The sequence below is a fragment of the Mastomys coucha genome, unplaced genomic scaffold (genome assembly GCF_008632895.1).
Source record: "Mastomys coucha isolate ucsf_1 unplaced genomic scaffold, UCSF_Mcou_1 pScaffold13, whole genome shotgun sequence".
Taxonomy (NCBI): domain Eukaryota; kingdom Metazoa; phylum Chordata; class Mammalia; order Rodentia; family Muridae; genus Mastomys; species Mastomys coucha.
The window spans coordinates 1962067-1981679 of record NW_022196895.1 but is presented as its reverse complement, the minus strand read 5'-3'; the positions used below and the strand labels follow the sequence as shown (position 1 = coordinate 1981679).

At 39.4% G+C, this 19613-nt stretch overlaps 1 protein-coding gene across 7 annotated transcripts in view; it reads left to right on the top strand.

Moving 5' to 3' along the window:
• Znf438 (zinc finger protein 438) overlaps positions 1-19613 on the top strand; it is a 90071-nt gene that overhangs the window by 8539 nt on the left and 61919 nt on the right. For 4 of the 7 annotated variants that reach the window (XR_004117135.1, XM_031364905.1, XM_031364901.1 and 1 more), the window contains exon 2: positions 13509-13733. The exons of 2 other annotated variants lie outside the window; for them this stretch is intronic. The gene's annotated coding sequence lies outside the window, so the exon portion shown is untranslated. Of the gene's footprint in view, positions 1-5800; positions 5846-13508; positions 13734-19613 lie in introns of those variants that run through there. One more of the 7 variants, XM_031364902.1, reaches the window with a different exon arrangement.

Below are 19613 nucleotides of genomic sequence, written 5' to 3'. Positions count from 1 at the left end.
GGTCCAAATTGTTAGACTGTTTGGGAAGGTATAAGACTATTCTGAGGTATAATCTTGTTGAAAGAGGCGTGTCACTGTAGGCTGGCTTTGAGGTTTCACATGATTCATGACACGTTGAGTAAGTCTTAGTCATTATATCTGTCTCTCTGTCCCTCCTTTCTTCTTTTCTTCCCTTCTTCCCTCTCTCCCTCCTTCCCTCCCTCCCTGTTTCTTGCTCCTCTCTCTGCCTCTGCTTGTGTTTTGAGATGTGAGCTCTTAGCTTTTGCTCCAGCTTGTGAGCCTGCTGCCACACTCTCCTCTATAATGGTTGGTAGTGAACTCTTATCCCTCAAAAACTGTACACCCCACATAAATCCTTCTTCAATACATTGCCTTGATCATGGTGTCTTTTTTTTTTTTTTTTGAGATTTATGTACTATTATAGGTAAGTACACTGTAGCTGTCTTCAGACGCACCAGAAGAGGGCATCAAATCTCATTACAGATGGTTGTGGGACACCATGTGGTTGCTGGGATTTGAACTCTGGACCTTCTTAACCGCTGAGCCATCTCTCCAGCCCCTGATCATGGTGTCTTATAGAACCAATAGAAAAGTAACTTAGAGAGAAGTTGGTATCAGGAGTGGAGTATTGCTATGATAGACTTAACCATGTGGGGTTTTGGTTGGCTTGTTTTGTTTTAAGAATGTAAAAAGGTTTTGAAACTTGGGACTTGAAAAGTAGTTGAGCACTGTAAGCAGAACTTAATGTACCATCCTAGTAGAAGCTTGGAAGATAGCTGAAAACAACACAGACTGAAGGCCCAGGTCAGAAGGGTTCAGAGGGAGATAATTTTAACAACTGGGATAGGGATCATTCTTGTGAGATTCTGGAAAAGAGTGTCTCGGCCTTCTTCCTAAGAACTTGCCTGGGGCTAAATTTAAAAGTAATGGTCTATTTCTTTCAAGGAAATTTCAAGATGGTCTAATATTGGTTTTGTTACATGGTTATTAGTAATCATTTTTGTGCAGGTCTACAATGTAAAACAACAAAAGGGTCAAAACAAAATACAAAATGTAGGCTACCAGGAAATTTCAACGTGGAGCCAAGACTTGTGCCAAAGGAGATGAGGAAATTACAATGGTGACGAGGCCTTGAGTTGTAGATGCCTTTCCCCGCTAGGCCATCTCACTGACCCTGTTGTCATACTCTAAGACAGACGCTTGCAGTGGTTGATGTTGGCTTGTCTTTAGTTTTAGAGTCTTCTGGAGCTGAAGAGATGGCTCAGTGTGCTAAGAGCATTTGCTGCTCTTACACTGTCTGATGTTCAGCTCCTAGCATCTGCATTGGCTAGCTCACATATCTTCTGGCATATATATACACTTAGATACACATGTGTGCACATAATTTTAAAATTTTTTTCTGACACTTTGTGTATCTTATACTTGTTTTAAAAGATTTTTTTTCAAAAGCAGGACTCTTCAAAGAACTTATACAGGAACGAGCCTTCACAAGCAAAAAAAAAGACAGGCGTGTGCGTATGTGCCTCCTCATTAGATAAATGCTGGGGAAAGTGTGAGACACTTCTGACACTTTTATTTGGTCAGGATTTTTTTTTTAACTAAACATAATTTAAAGTTGGACCTCTTCTTTATAAGTTGACAACTATTTTCCCTTAGCCAATTACAATTTTTATTTAGGGTAACCAAGAGTACCTCTCATAATTGAAATATTATGAGTGTGCATGTATATGTGGGTTTCTTTCTTGAGACAGTCTTGATGTGCAGCCAGGACTGGCCTGGAGCCTGCAGTAGATCTTCTTGCTCCTATTCCCCTAGTGCTGGGGTTATAGGCTGGTGTACACTTGGTTAATTATGTACATACATACATGTCTGTGTTAGGGGAGGCTAGAAGTCACCAAACTTTAGAGTCATGCATTCTTTAGAGCCTTCCATCATCTTCTGTTTTCTCATTTTTATTATATTGATTGATTGATGAAGGTAGGTGTATGTGAGATATCCTAAATCACTTTTTATGGTGATCCTCTTGAATATTTTCTCTTCTACAATATATCAGATTTTAGTTTTTATTTTTTGAAAGAAGAATGGTTTTGGTTTTGGTTTTGGTTTTTCGAGACAGGGTTTCTCTGTGTAACCCTGGCTGTTCTGGCACTCACTGTGTAGACCAGGCTGGCCTCGAACTCATAAATCCGCCTGCCTCTGCCACCCAAGTGCTGGGATTAAAGGCGTGCGCCACCACTGCCCTGCGAATGCTTATTATAATAGCTTAAATTTTAACTATTTAACCTGAAATTGTCTTACAATAAAGAGAATTGACTTAGGAACAACAGAATTACTACGTAAAATACAAAAAAAAGATGAAAACATTTTGTTTTCACTAGTTTTGTGAATAACACTGTAGGTACAGGAATAATACATTGCTGGAGATGTATTCTTTGCCAACGTAAAAAGAAAGATTGTGTTTAAACCTATAGTTCTCAAAGGGGAATGGGGTGTCAGTCCTTTCTGCCCCCTCTGCAAGATGCTGTCTTCACCAGCCGTGCAGCCCCATTTTTCCTCTGTGTCTGGGAAGGTCTGACAGGGCTTCATCCTTCTCCTGCGTCTGTGCCCAGCCATCACTTGAGAGGCCTATCATTTGCTATTCCCTGGAGGACTAGGGGACCCTGGCATTTGTCACAGTGTAGTACCTTGTCTCCTAAGGATCAGCAAGTGCTCTTTCCCCTGCTTACTCCATTAATCTGAACAGCCTGCATTTTTCCTTCAGCAAACATGCTTCCTCCAATCCATGACCTGTGTAAGTGCACTCTCCTGTTGTTCTTGACTCTTTCTTCTGTCCTCACTCCTACAAGTGCTCATTGTTGGGAGACATGCTGCTTTCTTCATTCAGCTTCATAGACATAGATGGAGCACAGAGAGCCTTGGACCGTCTTTCCCAAGGGCTCTATGGTGGCACCCAGTGCCCTACAGTCCTCAGGAACTAATAAGATTTATAGCAAGACAAACTAAAAATCAGTTTACCTACAAGACCTATATATTAGTGATGATGGTAGTTGAAATCTTTCATTAAATCTCTACATATACCCTTCTTTTGTGGAGACTTTGCAATATGCTCCTCAAAACTGGAAGAGGGCATAGTATATGAATTTAAAAGCATGTTTTGGCCTGCCCTTAGTAGCTACCATGTGCACATAAGCCACAATTGCTTTTAAAAATCCTTTCTAACACTTCACTCCTTATAACTTAGAGCACACGGTTGCTGCTATTAATTTTCTTTCATTTAAACTGACTGTTACAGGCTTGAAAACAATTCACAATGAGGTATTACTGGATGTGCTAGGGTGAGTCAGTACCCATGGGGGTGGGGCTTCCACTGGTCTGAGGAGAGAGGGTGCAGATGGGGGAGAAGTTTGTGAGGGTGGGACTAGGAGGAGAGGAGAGAGCGGGGAAGAGGGGGTAGCTGTAATGAAGGTGTAAAGTCAATAAACAAACAAAATGTTAAAAAAAGGAAAATATTTTCATTACTTTCAATAAGGAACACACAATGAAAGCAGCGGTTCAACATTGACATCTATTTTTGTCATACACACACACACACCACACACACACAAGTATGTATGAATATATGCCACATATATGTGCATACCCAGAAAGTGATATCATATACCCCAAAACTGCAGTTACAGTGCTTATAAGCCATCTCACATGGATCCTAAGAACTAAACTGAGGTCCACTGGAGGAAGGGCAAGCATTGTTAACCTCTTAGGCTTCTCTCCAGCCTCAGGGGTGTCTCTGTGTCTGTCTGTCTCTCTCTATCTCTGTGTGTCTGTATCTGTACATGTAACTCAGAAAATGTTACATTTGGAAAAAGATCAGATCTCCCTATTGCTAACTAAGAGAGCCATGCTTTGATGAGCAGCAGCTGGTAATCATGTATTGACTACAAGATAATCTAGAAACAAAACTTGGACCTTTCTGTGATCTATAACTTCATATAGATCAATGGTTAGTCTTTAAGTTATATCAATGAACATGTTGTTGCAAAAATCTCAGTACTTTTTTTTAAGTGATAATCTTTTCTATTATAGGATTGGAGTTAACCTTAAAAGATATGACAAGTAAATTTATTTCCTAGTTTGTGGCCCTCAGATATGTTAAAAAATAACTCCAAACTAGATTTTATTACATGGGCATCTTACTATTGGGGGTGGCATAAGTGTTTATTCTAAATACACCAGAGCAAGTTGGGCTCCTTTCCCAGGGTCAACACTAGACTAAGAAGACCTGACAGTCAGCTGTAGAACAAATAAAATGAACATTCTTTTGAAGCATGTATGGGTCATCTCTAGAGCAAACTATTAGCTCATATAACAAGTATAGAGAAAGCACTGTCACAATACACTATCTGACCACCGTGCAATATAGTTAGCAATTTAGTTATAGAAAAGAAATTTGGAGATTAAACAGACATGTGGAAATTAAGTAACACTCCCAAATAATTGGAAGGCCAAAGGTAAATTAGGAAATATTATAAATTTAAATAAACCTAAAACCTGAATACCAAGACTTCTTACAGGATGCAGTTAGTAAAAGACAATTTTTTTTAAAAAAAGATTTATTCATTTATTATATGTAAGTACACTGTAGCTGTCTTCAGACACACCAGAAGAGGGCATCAGATCTCATTACAGGTGGTTGTGAGCCACCATGTGGTTGCTGGGATTTGAACTCATGACCTTCCAAAGAGCAGTCGGTGCTCTTCCCCGCTGAGCCATCTCACCAGCCCCCAAGAAAAGACAATTTTAAAGAAATTTGTTAGCAGTAATGGGGCAGAGCTGAGATGCACAGCTCCATTCTTGTCACCATAATACCTGAGGAGTTCCCTAAACTTTTAGGTATCTGGACTCAGACCAAAGTGGGACTCCTGGTTTCAACTGAGACAAATGCTTGGAGGCTAGCCTGCATAAAGCAGGGTTGGGGTTGAATAAAGATATTTTAGAATAAGTGTTGGAGGAAAAGTGAGTCTGAGAAAGAAAGGCTCCAGAGCATGGATGTGGGCTTCTCATAGACCTTCTCTTCATTATCCCCACAGTACTCATACCTGCCATTTTAATGGGTTTTGAAGTGGTTGTCTTCAGAGGTTGCTATAGAATCTAAGTGAGATCATGGGATGGTTGCTAAAGGGTACCTGACAGGACCACAGTCAATAAAATCATAGGGGTGCAGAAAGGTAGGGGATCTTTACTGCAAACATAGTGAGAGAGTCTCACTAAGATTCTCCTTACTAAGATTCTAGAAGATGTCTAGGTAGAGGAGGGAGACCTGCCCAAGAGAGCATATTTAGGATTGAAGCCTTGTTTACTGTTAATTTTTAAAGTAAATGTCTGTATATGAAAGGAATATTATGCCTTTGTTGTCAACTTTAACTGAAAATCCTAATTGTGCTTTCATGCTTCTTAGTTGGTGAGAGCATTAGCTTTAATCAGACTCCCAAGTAAGAGGTTCCGTACATCCATAATTTTTCCTGTCTTTCTATTGTGCCTCAAAATGTATAGCTACAAAAGCTGTGTATATATATGTATATATAAGTGCATATACACGCACATTAGATAGGTAGGTAGGTAGATAGATAGATAGATAGATAGATAGATAGATAGATAGATAGATAGATAGATAGATAGATGCTACTGAGTGTATGTTAAGGTGGAAATTTAAGGGTTCTTTGGAAAGTCAGTTGTGTTGGACGGTGTTTTGCTAGGGCAAACATGGGAAGGAGCATCTTCCTGAAGCAGACACAGGAGAAAGACTAAGGCAAGCTCATGAAGGAATGTTCTACTGAAGCAGACACAGGTAAATAGATGTTCTGCTAAAGCAAGCACACATAAGGACATGTGTTGAAGGATTTTAGCTAACGGCACGCATATATTAGTCTGCCATAGATTGCATAGTTGCACTCCATTTGTCAGACCTCCATACAGAGAAATGCACCAAGAAATTCCTGGTGGCATAATCCAGCTTCTTGCCATTTCTGTGGATGCCCGCTGATGGGCAGTAATGTCAGCTGAGACAGGCACATATGCTGAGGACCTGTGATGTTTGGAAGGAGGATAAATAGAACTCTACTGATGGTGACTGAGGATGGGAGCTTGGCTTGCTTGCATAGCTAAAACACTTGTTGATCGCCTGTTTTCACTGATCTTCACTTTGCTGAAAGACACAGCTGAGAACTCATCCTAGTCCCCCTCCCCCCACCTCCCACTGAAGCCGGCCTAGGCTGTGTCTGGCTGTGCCCACTAGGTTGTGGCACCCTTCCTGAGTCATGTTTGCTATCCTGACTCTGCTGAATTGGACTGCTGGAATCCTTGAAGTGTGGGATTGCATCAAGCTGCCGCTGCTGATCTGTGAACTGAACTGCTGATTTTGAGACAATACAAATGGGAATTGCTCCAAAGAACCTTTCTAAGCAGGTCTGCCTGCCCTGTGTCCTTTCTTTCCACTACCTCTGGTGGGTAGTAGGCTGAAAGGAAGATTAAAGCATTTAAGAACCTCATTAAAAGTAGACTGAAAAACTTAGTTGCAGTGTATAGATGTCAGAAGATAACCGCAGGTGTTGATTTTCACCTCCTTCCTTGTTTGAAATAATGTGTTTCTACTTACCTTTGGACATTCCAGAATCCAGGGTTTACAACCTCTGGGGACTTTCCTGTCTGTGCCTTCTGTGTCATTGTCCAAGCACTAGGATTGCAGATGCACACACCACTTCATCTGGCTTTCACTTTTGTTCTGGGGAACCAAATGTAAACAAGTTATCACCTCAAAGTCTCTAAGTGTCTGTTTTTTCAAATGATATCAATTTAAACTTAACCTCTACTGTAACAACTTAGAAAAAGAATACCACCTATACAAGTAATAGAAAGAAAATAATAAACTATAGTTAAAATAATGTTAAATCACAAGTGAGGTGTGGTAGTGTACTCTCTTAGTTCCTGCCAGCCTGGCCATAGTAAATTCTAAGTCAACATAGGCTATATGAGACTTGGTCCGGAGCAGCAGCAGCAGCAGTACATAATGCATAACACATAACACAGGAGATCTTGTCTCAATAATAACACCACAAAGCAGATGGTGAAAACTGCTGAACAAAATCATGAATGGAAAAGTTGGTTCATTAAAGAACAATTGACAAAAATTAATGAACCTTTAGCTAGACCATAGAGATAAAAGTGAGCAGTCCAAATATTAAAGTCAACAGTGAGAACAGGACCTAACTGTTAATGTTACAGTAAAGACATATAAAGAAATACTAACAACAAATATATTCTGCTACCCACTTAGATGAAGTAGTTCCTAAAGGACCAAATATGCCAAAACTTATACAAGAAGAATTAGAAAATTTGAACTTTTAACATGTAAAACAGTTGATTCTCCCCATACACTACTCCCCCTCCCATGTCCCTGTCCCCTCTCCCTCTCTCAGGCTTAGATACTTGCACTGAAAAGAAGAATTGACAGTAGTTCATGATTTCTGAAATGAGTAGAAGGGAAGGACATGCTTCCCAGATTATTCTGTGAAGTTCAGCATCACTTTAACAAGAAAACTAAACAAACACCACCATGGATATAGATGCAAAAGTATTCAACAAAATACTGCCGTATTAAATGAAGTAACTAAAAGGATTGTAAATCAGTACCAGGTGGGTTCATTTCAGGAATGCAAGGTTGACTCAACATTTAAAAATCTAAGGAACATGGTACATCAACATATAGGTTTTTAAAAGCCATATGTCATCTTAATAGACACAGAGAATGCATTTAATAGCATCTAAGTTCTTCTTGTGGTAAGAAAGAACAAAGAGTAGAAGAGAAGTTCTTACCCTACTGAAGAGTATGTCTGAAAACCTGTCAGCAGCTATACTTCTCCTCAACATTAGGAAGAGGCCTAGTCTTAGCTCTGTGTCTGCCTCTATTCAGCACTGTTCTGAAGGGTCTAACCAGGACAAATAGATGAGGAATGAAGTTTCAATCTGTAGATCACAAGATTTTGTTTGTAAGATCTCTTAAGAAACATGTTAAGAAAAAAATGATTATACTAAATAAAATTTTCAAGACTGAAAGACACAAAATCATTATAAATACCAATTGCATTTTTATGTGTTAGCTGTGAGTAATCTGAAAATAGCATTAGTAAAGTAACATAGTAGCATCTAAATAAGAATAAGTTTAACAAAAGTTCAACACTTGTAACACCAAATGCTGAAGTAATTTGGGAGTTAACGACTTAAGTAAGGAAAGACACTCCAAGTTCTTAAGCTGGGAAACCAAACACTCTTAGCATGACAGTCCTGCACATACTAAGCTGCATATCGGGGTAAGCGCCATGGGACCAGAACTTCCTCATACTGCATGTATTAACAATCTGACCTTTGGGACTTAGAGTCAGCAAAGTTCTCTTGTGAGGAGAATACTGGGTCATCCTTCATAGTGTCATGACTGAAATTGCAAGTTGTAACACAGAAGGCAGCACAGTACTGCAGTAAGGATAGACAGATGCATAGAATAGAGTGCACCCTGACATTCTGCGGGGCTGTGTTTTAGTAATAGTGTCCAGACAAATCATAGGGGTAGGGTAGCTTTCAATCAGTGCTCCAAGAACAACAAACAAAACAAAAGGGACCCCTGTTGTACATATAGAAGTTACCTAAAGGCAAGAAGATAAGAGGTAAACAATATGAAACACTCTCAGAGGAAACCAGGGATTAACGTCTTTATAACTTTTGAGTTATGCAAAATAATTTATCAGATTGACAGTCAAAGCACAAGCAACAAACTAAGCATTGGTAAATTGTGTTTCTCCAAAATTAAAAACTTTCAAGACAAAAATGACAAGCCAGGGTATGGAAGAGATATTTGCAAATCATATCTCTGGTAAAAGTCTCATATCCACACTTGTTGCAGAATTTTTACAATTCAACAATAAAAAAATAAGCCAATTAAATATGTACACATAAATATACGTTTTATTTTCTTATATTCACACATTGCCATTGAGAACATGAAAAGATACTTGATGTCACTAGTCACAGTGAGATACCATGTGATAAAGAGGAAAATAGAAACAAGTATTTGTAGGAATGTGTAGCATCTGGAAACTCACTGGTCTACTGCCAGTGAGGATTCTGTGGGAATGTCAGCAGAAGAGCCTGGCAGTTCTTCAGAAGGTTAAGCATGACATACCCAGTGGCCTGGCCAGGGGCTGTGAGGAGTATGCCCATTCTGATTGTATGTTGAACAGTGTAAAGGAGAACTTGTGGGAAGGAGGTTGGTACCCTAGCCCAGCCTAACACTTTGAAAGAAAACTTTGTGGTGGCAGCTGTACCACAGTTACTGAGCCAGCTCCTCCTGAGCCTTCTGCTGTTATGATAGGTGCTCATCACAAAGGCACGTGAGCCCCACTCTCCTACAGCTCTCAGTCAGTTTGTAGGCAGTCTGTAAGTAAATCATAGTAATGCGAGAGAAAGATACAGGATTCACTGCATGTGTGAGGGGTTATCTGAACCAGTGTGGATCTGGATGATTTTGCCTGGAGAACGTTTTTTTCTGGTTTGAATCTTAAGAACATCCTAAAGGCTCATGTATTGAGGTTTATTGACCAGTCTGTAGCACTATTGAGAAGTAGGAGGATCTTTTGGAGCCTAGTGGGAGGAAATTAGTTCGTTGTGAGGAATGTCTCCCACAACTTCTTGTCTATCTCTCCTTTTGTGTCCCAGCCACCATTAGGAGGGCAGCCTTCTCTGCTAGTCTTCCTATCACAAAATGGACTCCCTCACCACAGGCCCATAGTGACCTGGCTAAATACCATCTGAAACCTTAGAGATCATGAGTAAAGTAAGTCCTCCACTAAGATGACTGCCTTGGGCATTTTATCATTACAGGGAGCAAGTGTGACATATATAAAAACTCATGCTCAGGAAACTTGGGAAGGCTGTGTGCCTGGGGTGCAGAGCTGAGGAAGGAGCATAGGCTGAAGTGAGTCAGGAGCGGACCAGGAAAGTCCAGAGAAGACTAAGTGTCCAGTTTTCTAGTCAGATGATGCAACTTGTGCCAGGAGGTCTTCAGTGGAAAAGAGGAAACATGGACATCAGAGGAGCTTTTTGGAGACAAAACCAATACAATTTGATGAGCTCCAAGGCAGGGAAGGTTAGGGAGAGTGAAGCACATCTCTGAAAATGAAAATGTTGGAGTACAATTTTAAGCCAGAAAATTTCCCTTGCAGTACTCATTGTTTGAACTACCTCAGGAAACATGGCTGCTTGCCTTCTGCTGAGAAGTATCATTTTCTTACTGTGCTAGTCACACATAGAAAATTGTACAGTTTACTGTGAGCAAAGATTTTTGGAAAAGTACAAATTTAAGGATATTTGGCAAATGTTTTATAATATTGGCCAGATTAATTTTGCCCCGAGTCCTGTCCTGGTAAGAACCTCCCTGTCTCATGTCCTTTGCCTGGTGCTATGGAGATCATCTGTCATGCACGTTTCCTCATGGTTCTGTAAGTAATGAAGGCAGACTCTGAAGTAATCGTCTGGCACATAGCTGCCTTCCACTGACAGCTCCTTGGAATAAGTTCACTTTTAGCCATTTCTTATTTCCTTGGCCAGCCAAAGTCCTCAAATGTCAGGATCTTCACTGGTTTTATTCTGAATTTATTTGGAAGTTACAGTATTTCATTATAACTTCTAAAATCCATTTTTTGTAATTTAACACTATGCTGAAATAAATTTTAAGGCTTTTTTTTTCTTTTTTTTTTTTTTTTTTTTTTTTTTTTTTTTTTAGTTTTTCAAGACAGGGTTTCTCTGTGTAGTCCCTGGCTGTCCTGCAACTCACTCTCTCACTCTGTAGACCAGGCTGGCCTCGAACTCAGAAATCTGCCTGCCTCTGCCTCCCAAGTGCTGGGACTAAATGCATGTACCACCACTGCCTGGCAAATTTTAAGTATTTAAGTAATTTTAATAACCCCAACGTTTTTCAAATGCCCACTGAAGAATCCATTATTCTGCACATTATTGGATTTGGAACAGCAGTTCTCAGAGCCAACAAAACAGTAGAAATGAGAACACCATGCAAATCAACACTACACTGGCTGTGAACAGCCTTACTGCTAGCATGCCAGTGAGGGGCAAACACAGCCTTACTGCTAGCATGCCAGTGAGGGGCAGACACAGCCTTACTGCTGGCATGCCAGTGAGGGGCAGACACCGTAGGCATGGAAATGCTCTCTGCACACAGCATAGCTGGAAGGGAATTTAAGTAAGAAAGCTCAGAAGTCTTTACTACCCTTTTCCTGGGACTTTCTCTCCAACATTTACTCCAGTGATTAGCACACAGGAGGGAATAGGGCCTTGGTGCCCAGTCTTCCCTTGAGAATGCCAGTCGTCTCTATCTGAACCCTTCAGTTTCTGTTACTGTCCAGAAAGTCTCAGTAAAGCAGAGCTGTTTATTATTAAACATGAAGTGTATCACATTGTTTAGTCTATGGTACATTTTAATTTCTGAAAATTGTCACATGAAATGGAGACTTTATGAGAAAATGGTGATGGAAATAATTTACCTGTCAGGACAAAACATGGTACCTGTCCATTTACTCACTGTGTGAGCTTAGATTTCTTCATATGTAAGATAGGGATCATAAAATAAAAATAACTAAAAAAAAAAAGTCTATTCTGTCTTTTCAAGTATGTTTCTGTGTGTGGGTATATGCACATAAATGCATGTACCATGGGAAATTAGAGGCATGGATCCCCTAGTGTTGGAGTTATATAGGCAGTTGTGAGCTGCCAAATGAGGATGCTAGGAATCAAACTTGGTCCTGTAGCAGATAGCTAGTGCCCTTAAACACTAAGCCATCTCTCTTGCCCCAGGACCTTTTATTTCGATATGATTTAGAAAAAGTATAACATTTTGTCTTGCTTAAGATAGTCTTAAAGCATGCTCCACTATGTTCATAGCAGCCTTATTTATAATAGCCAGAAAGAAAGGAAATAGGAAAGAAACCAGATGTCCCTCAACAGAGGAATGGATACAGAAAATGTGGTACATTTACACAATGGAGTACTACTCAGCTATTAAAAACACTTGGGTGGAACTAGAAAATATCATTCTGAGTGAGGTAATTCAATCAATAAAAGAACACACAGGATATGCACCCACTGATAAGTGGACATTAGTTTAGAAGCTTGGAATACCCAAAATACAATTTACAGACCATATGAATCTCAAGAAGAAGGCAGGCCAAAGTGTGGGTACTTTGGTCCTTCTTAGAAGGGGGAACAAAATACCCATGGAAGGAGTTACAGAGACAAAGTATGGAGCAGAAACTGAAGGAAAGGCCATCCGGAGACTGCCCCACCTGGGATCCATTCCATGTACAGTTAGCAAACCCAGACACTATTATGGATGCCAACAAGTGCTTGCTGACAGGAGCCTGATATAGCTGTCTCCTGAAAGGCTCTGCCAGTACCTGACATACAGAGGCAGATGCTCGCAGCCAGCCATTGGACTGAGCATGCAATCCTCAATGGAAAGGACCCAAGGAACTGAAGGGTTTTTCCGACAGGAGAAACAACAATATGAACCAACCAGTATCCCCAGAGCTCCCATGGACTAAACCACCAACCAAAGAGTATATACATGGAGGGACCCATGGCTCCAGCCCCGTATGTAGAAGAGGATGGCTTTGTCGGTCATCAATGAGAGGAGAGGACCTTGGGTCCTGTGAATGCTCAATGCCCTAGTGTAAGGGAATACCAGGACAGGGAAGTAGGAGTGGGTGGGTTGGTGAGCAGGGGGAGGAGAGATGGGATGGAGGTTTTCGGAGGGGAAACGAGGAAAGGGGATAACATTTGAAGTGTAAATATAGAAAATATCTAATAAAATACATCTTAAAGCTAGAGTACAAGTTCATGGATAACTTAATTCAGTTGTATGACATATAATGAAAATTACATTTTTATTAGTGAATATTAAATTTTAGCTTCCTCATTATCAGCTGATTAAAAGCTAATGTATGAGTATGTAAGTGTCTGTGTATAAAAAAAGGTGTTTGTGTATATCCATATCTCTCTGCGTGTTAAAGAAATTCAATAAATGGTTTTTTTTTACGATGAGTTTTGAAGCAATCTATCAATAATTTTTTCAGTAGTAATATGTCTTTAGAGTATAATAGTGCTATAATCCTATTTTAAAAGATACTCATTATTTTGTTAAAAAGTTTACCTTTGGGACTCAAGTTTATTTTTAGGAGGCCAGAGGTGAAGGCTTTGGGTATTGTGCTTAGAAAGCATATGCTTTAATTTTGTCATACCAGTCAGTCATTTGAGCAAATAATTTTTGTTTCTGTACTCATCCTGTGTTTAACTATATGGACTTTTGTATATTTGGTTGATCATGTAACCTTTATAAATGGAAGTATTTTGTCCTAAAATGCCTGTAAAATTTTGTATTTCCTTTTGTTTAGGTTTATATGGTTTAAGGATGATTTGTCAAATATATTTGAAAGATGATTCACCAAGGCCCTTGGAGTAATGGGATCAAGACAGATGCGAACTCTGCCCTTGTAGAGTCTTGAGTCTGTTGGGGAAGACAGACATTAAATTCCATCAGTATAAGGATGATCTATATTTGGAGGAGAGAACTAAATTGTACAAGGGCATCATAGTGTCTTAGGACTTCACTCCTGGGGGTGAGTCTGCATACTTGTCACTTTAGATTACTTTTCTTTTGACTTTTGTATTGAAATTTTTATTCTGTTAATAAGCGATTATTTTCAAATTGGAAAAAGTAAAAAGACAAAAAGTTGATGAACTTATATATAATGTCATTTTAATAGAACTACAATCTAAATTTCTGTGTTATATGGCTGATGGATAGATTTTGTATAGTTGATTTTCCTAGAAAAGTGTTTGTGGAGTATAATAACATTGTAAAATTCAAATATAGGCACAAAGAATTTTTTAAGTACTTTCAGTTTATCTTACTTGAAAATCAAAATAAGTATTTGCTCATAAACAGAAAAGTATCTTAAAGTAGCTCATAGCTTTCTCTCGCTTACAATAGTTACTGACTGCTTTTAGTAAAAAGCAGATAGTTGTACATAATATGTTCTTGCACAAACCTGAACAAATGTGGTATATGGCAGTCTACTGCCCCTATGCTACAAACCCATCGCTCACATCATGCACCTGGATACCGGAGACATTTAGCATAGTGCTGTGTACATACCTGCATTTGGAAACAGTACAGGAGAGATGAAGGTAGCATAGCTATGTAGGACAGCCACCTGAGTGGAGCTTACGGAACTGACCTGAAGGTATTCCTGCTCAGCAAGGGAAGAGCATAAGAGGACCTAGACTGAATGTATCTCCTCTCCTTGGCTCTGCTCTAAGGAGAAACTCAATTTACTTTTAAATTTTTATTTCTTACTTTAGTTCATTTCTCTATTCTAATTTATTAATTTACTGGTACTTTTTTACTTTATAAAATGTTTAAGTTTTTTTTACATGTTATTTGTTTTTATGGGGGCAGAGCTTCCACTTCTATGCCATGGCACAGATATAAAAGTCAAAGAACAGCTAACAGGAATTGGTTCTCCTTCCCTCGTGTGGACGCCAGGGACTAGACTCCACTCATGAGACTTAGTTGCAGGCATTCGCTGAGCCATCTCACTGACCTTCTACAAGTTTAGTCATTCATAAAAACTGTGTAAAGCAGAAGGATTAGTAATATAGCAAAACAAAAATATTTTAATATTTTTCATAAGCCTTTTAATTTTTAAGTCTTTTTACTTAACTTCTATGTTAAACTAAGACAAACACACACACACTAGCCTAGACCTACATAGGGTCAGGTTCTTCCACAGTAGTCTTCTACTTGTACATTCTGTCCCATCAGAAGGTCTTAAAGGACAGGGACATACATAAAGTTGTCACTCCTGTGATAATAGTATCTTCTGGGATCCTTCCACAAAGAACTGGCCAAGAGTTCTGTGAAAGTAACTTTTTTTAATAAGTAGAAGGAATCCATTCTCAGATAGCCACAGTAACCCACTAATGTCAGGATTGGCTATCACTACCAAGTCCTAGACTTTGCAAGCCTATACATGACATCTCTACATGACTTGAGCAGATTTCGCTACACCAGCTCTGTGTCTTCATGCTGTGATTTCTCTAGTTGAGAGGACTTTTTCAGCTCATGAAAGTGATGGAACTTGTGGCAGTTCTTCTGATCAACCTGATGGATCAAGGATACCTAAGATATTATAAGGCAAACTTGTAGGTGTGGTATGTCTTTGAGGGCTTTTCCAGAGACTTGTGTCATGAGTCCTTGGCCTAATACATGATTAATTCCTTTATGTATCATACAGTGACACTATTGGGAGGAGGGCTACATGGAAGTCAGTTACTGGGACCTGTCCCTGAGTAGTAGTATATCTTGTCCTGCCTCCTTTCTGTATTATTTTCTTCTGTTTTCCTGCACACTATTTTGCACACTTCTCAGCTCTACCATGCCCTCCCCACAATGAAATAGTGATACTTTTAAAACCAGAGCCAATGATTCGTCCACCATTAACTTGTTTTTCTCTTCTTAAAACAACACAGAAGCTTACTGATGGAGAAGAACTACTGTAGGGTGTGGTCTGCTGTTAACCGAATCCTATCATGCAGGATGTGATTATATGTATTATGTACTTAGACTTGGGAACTACAGAGAGAGTGCATACACACACTTGCATATGCTAGACACAGAAAAAGAGGAAGCACAGTGAGCCCAAGCCCTACAAGCCATCTTTATTGCTGGCCCAACATTTCAGCGAATGTGACTGTTTTTCTCCCTAACCTAGTTGGATTCACCTTTCCCCAGTATCCCACAACCTTCTTAAGATTATTTCACAATGTCTTTCCCTGCCAGTTCTTACTTAGTACTGTTGAAAGTGATAGGTTGTGTGTCTGTGAGATAGACCTTTGAGAGGCTTCCAGAAGAGTAGTAAGTGGGAATCACACTCCTTCAGAAGTATGTCTCCTAGCATTCTTATCTTGCTCCCACTTTATTGTTGTGTATACTTTCGAAGCTATCTTTTTTTTTCAATAAGCTTTTTCTTAAACTCAGGTTAACTTTGCCATCTAGTCAATTCATAGAGAAAAAAAAAAAACAGTGTTTAGTCAATGCATTGTGGCAGATGATTGATTTCTGCAAGGGTACTTACTTAATGTTGAATACTAAAATCAAAAGAGATTCAATCCATTAATTGTATTTAAGTTTTAAATTTAGACAGGACTATCTCTAGGTAAACCATTTTCTCCATATTTTAGATCCTTAAGCTACAACTTAAGTATTTAAGGAAAATCCTCAAACATCCTGTGGGGTCCCTTTTTCCTTCCGTTCACTGCTCTCGATGTGGTGGCGTTCGTGCACACCTGGTATTGGAAAGCATAGGAATTGCTGGCCTTGCTGCCTTAATCTCAAAGAGAACTTAAGGACTTCTAATTTTTATGATGTTACATTTTATTGGAGTTATTTGAATCTTATATTTCCCAGAACCTGCTCTGTGAGGTTTATCTGGGTAATGGTAGACCAGGTCCTGGAGGATTTCTTCCAGAGCCTGTAGCTAGTATTTATTAAAGCACTTTCTGTTACTTGAAGCTTCTGTCCACTGCTAATGTTGCCTTGAAAATGCCAGCTTTTCTGGTAAACTGTCCAGAGAAGTGCAGTGCTGTGTGTCTCAGAAGTAAAGAAACGGGCTGCAGAGATGGCTCAGCGGGTAAGAGCACTGACTGCTCTTCAGAGGTCCTGAGTTCAATTCCCAGCAACCACATGGTGGCTCACAACCATCTGTAATGGGATCCGATGCCCTCTTCTGGTGTGTCTGAAGACAGTGACAGTGTACTCACATATATAAAAATAAGTTAAGTCTTTAATAAAAAGCAAAAAACAAACAAAACAAAGCAAAAAAAAAAAAGAAGAAGAAGAAGAAGTAAAGAAACCAGCCAGCTCCAGCAGAGTGACTGAAGAGCCGCTTGGGTAGGCAAGATCTAAAGAGCTCTCGCCTGGTACTTTTTCTCTATAGTTACTACTTTTGTATTAAATATTTCCCTCAAAAATGCAGAAGTACAGCAGTAAACAGAAAAAGTAGCGCATGCTGTGTCAAAAGATATTCTAGTGTCATTGATGAGTAAGATCAAGCACAGTGAAACTCACTTGGAGACAACGGGTGGCGCTTTAGTAGAATGTTTGCAGAGCATCCATGAAACCTTGGGTTTGATCCTCAGCCCACATAAACCCAGTGTGATGGTGCCTATATTGCCAACACTCAGAAGTTCCAGGGTACCATCTGTTACATATGGCCACCCTGAGCTATAGGAGAAGCTGGCCGCACCCCCCACCAAACAAAAAAACAACAGAGTAATGTGTTCTACAGTTAATTCATGCTCATAAAAATGATGAAGAAACATTGTAAAATTTACTATATTTGATTCTTATGTGGACACATGCCTAGTTTAAGTACTGCATATTTTAAAATATTCTTTAGTCTCTGTTTTTAATCTCATAATGTCTTGTCCAGTGTGCTTCCAGAAATTAGCATGCTGAATGGCTCCCATCATGCTTAGTTGTGTGCTTTTGTAGGACCTGTGCATCTGGTACCTTTTATTTTTCCTAATAAGAGAAACACTTCATAGAACTTATTGTCATGATCATTTTAAGTGTACATTATACAGGTATATGCCATCAACTCTGTAATTTCTTTGTGTTGTAAGAATGAAGTTCCCATCACACAGCTTCCTTTTCCTCCAGAGACCACCATCTGTTTCAGTTTCACCTCACTTCTTCCCTCAGAGCATGTGTGGAAGCAAACATGCTTGTCTCTTTGTATCTGGTCTGTGTTTATCCATGTTTTGGTGTTACAGCATTTATTACTGCTTGCTTCCTTTGTAGGGATGATAAATATTCTATTGTATGGAAATACTATACTTCGCTTACCTATTTCTGCTATCAGAAACAAGTTATTTCACTTTTTGGCTGTTGTGAATGTTGAGTGAACATGAGTTCGTGTATATTTTCTCTTTGAGATCTTGCTATCTTCCATCAGGACTTATAATTTCTCAACATACTTGTCAGAACTTGTTTTGTCTTCTTTTAATAGTGGAATAATCATGGCTTTGAGTTCTATTTTCCTAGTGATTAGTGATATTGAAGATCTTTTTAATATGTTTGCTGGCCATTTACATACTTTCCTGGAGAAATATTTTTTAAATTCTTTAGCCATGGTTTTTAAATTTTAGTATTTTTATTTATTTTAATAATTTTGGGTGTATATGAAATGTATCCTGATCATATCCACTTCAAAATTTCCCTTCCACACCTTTAGCAACCCTCTCAACATTTCCTCACCCATAAGTTAAATTACTTCTGCCTGCCTGCCTGCATATAGGTGTGGGGCTGCCCACCTGAGTAAGAGCAGAATACTAGCCCCAAAGAAAAATTACCTTCCTATCCTAAGTAGCCAGTAATTCCTTGGCCAAAGGTGGGACCTCCTTATTCCCTCCCATCCATCCTCGAGTGTTGACTGATCTTGTAAAGGTAACCACAGCTGCTATGAGTTCATAACAACCATGGCATGTCCAAAGGTCATATTTCTCAAAATTCTTTCTAGCCATCTGGTTTTTATATTTTTTATGCCCCCATCTTCTGCAGTGTTCCTTGATACTGGGGAGAGGAAGTTGAATTGTCCCTTTTGTGGATGCACACTCTCAGGTTGCTTAATCTCAGCAATTTGATTAGCTTTGACTCTTTGTATTAACCTCTGGTCAAGATTTGGAGGAGCACTGATCTTTGGTATAAGCACAAATATTTAGAAGACAGTTCAATAACAACCTTAGCAGACAGTATTAGTATGTTCCCTACTAGGGTCTTTGACCAGCTGAGCAGTATCAGGCATGAACTCTCTCCTGTGAAGCAAGCCTTCTGTCCAGACGGGAAGGAAGTGGTCACCTTTCTAACACTCATACCATCATTGCACTAGTGGGGAGTCTTGCCTGTCATGTCGTTATTGTAATGATGTGTGCTGTGGCTGTTGTGGCTAAGGCTGTTGGTGACTTGTCTGCTAGCAGCCTGCATCATAGCTGCTGTTATGACGGTATGAAAGGTATCCAGTATGGAGGAACTTTGAGATTAGTCACAGGTTGGTTTCTGTATTTCTAACTTAAAATGTATGCTGTCTTCAACAATAGTTATAGTGTCTTTTTCTCATTTTTAAACCTGGTTGTTTTTTCTTAGTTTGAGTCATATCTTTATAAATTCTGAATAGTAATATCTTGTAAAGTTATTTGATTTAAAAATAACTCTTCCTATTGGTTACCTTTTTATAATTGCCTTTGATACACAGAAGTACTTAATTAAATATATTTCTACATACCACTTGCTGCCCCCACCAGTTCTCCCCTTACAGAGTCCATTTCATCCCTGCCCTTCTCCTCTGGGGGGGCCCTGGGTATCTCCCCATGCCACGGACCGGGATTTCTCGCGGGGTCCCTGTTCCGTGGGACAAGGGATTCTGGCCAGGTGGGCA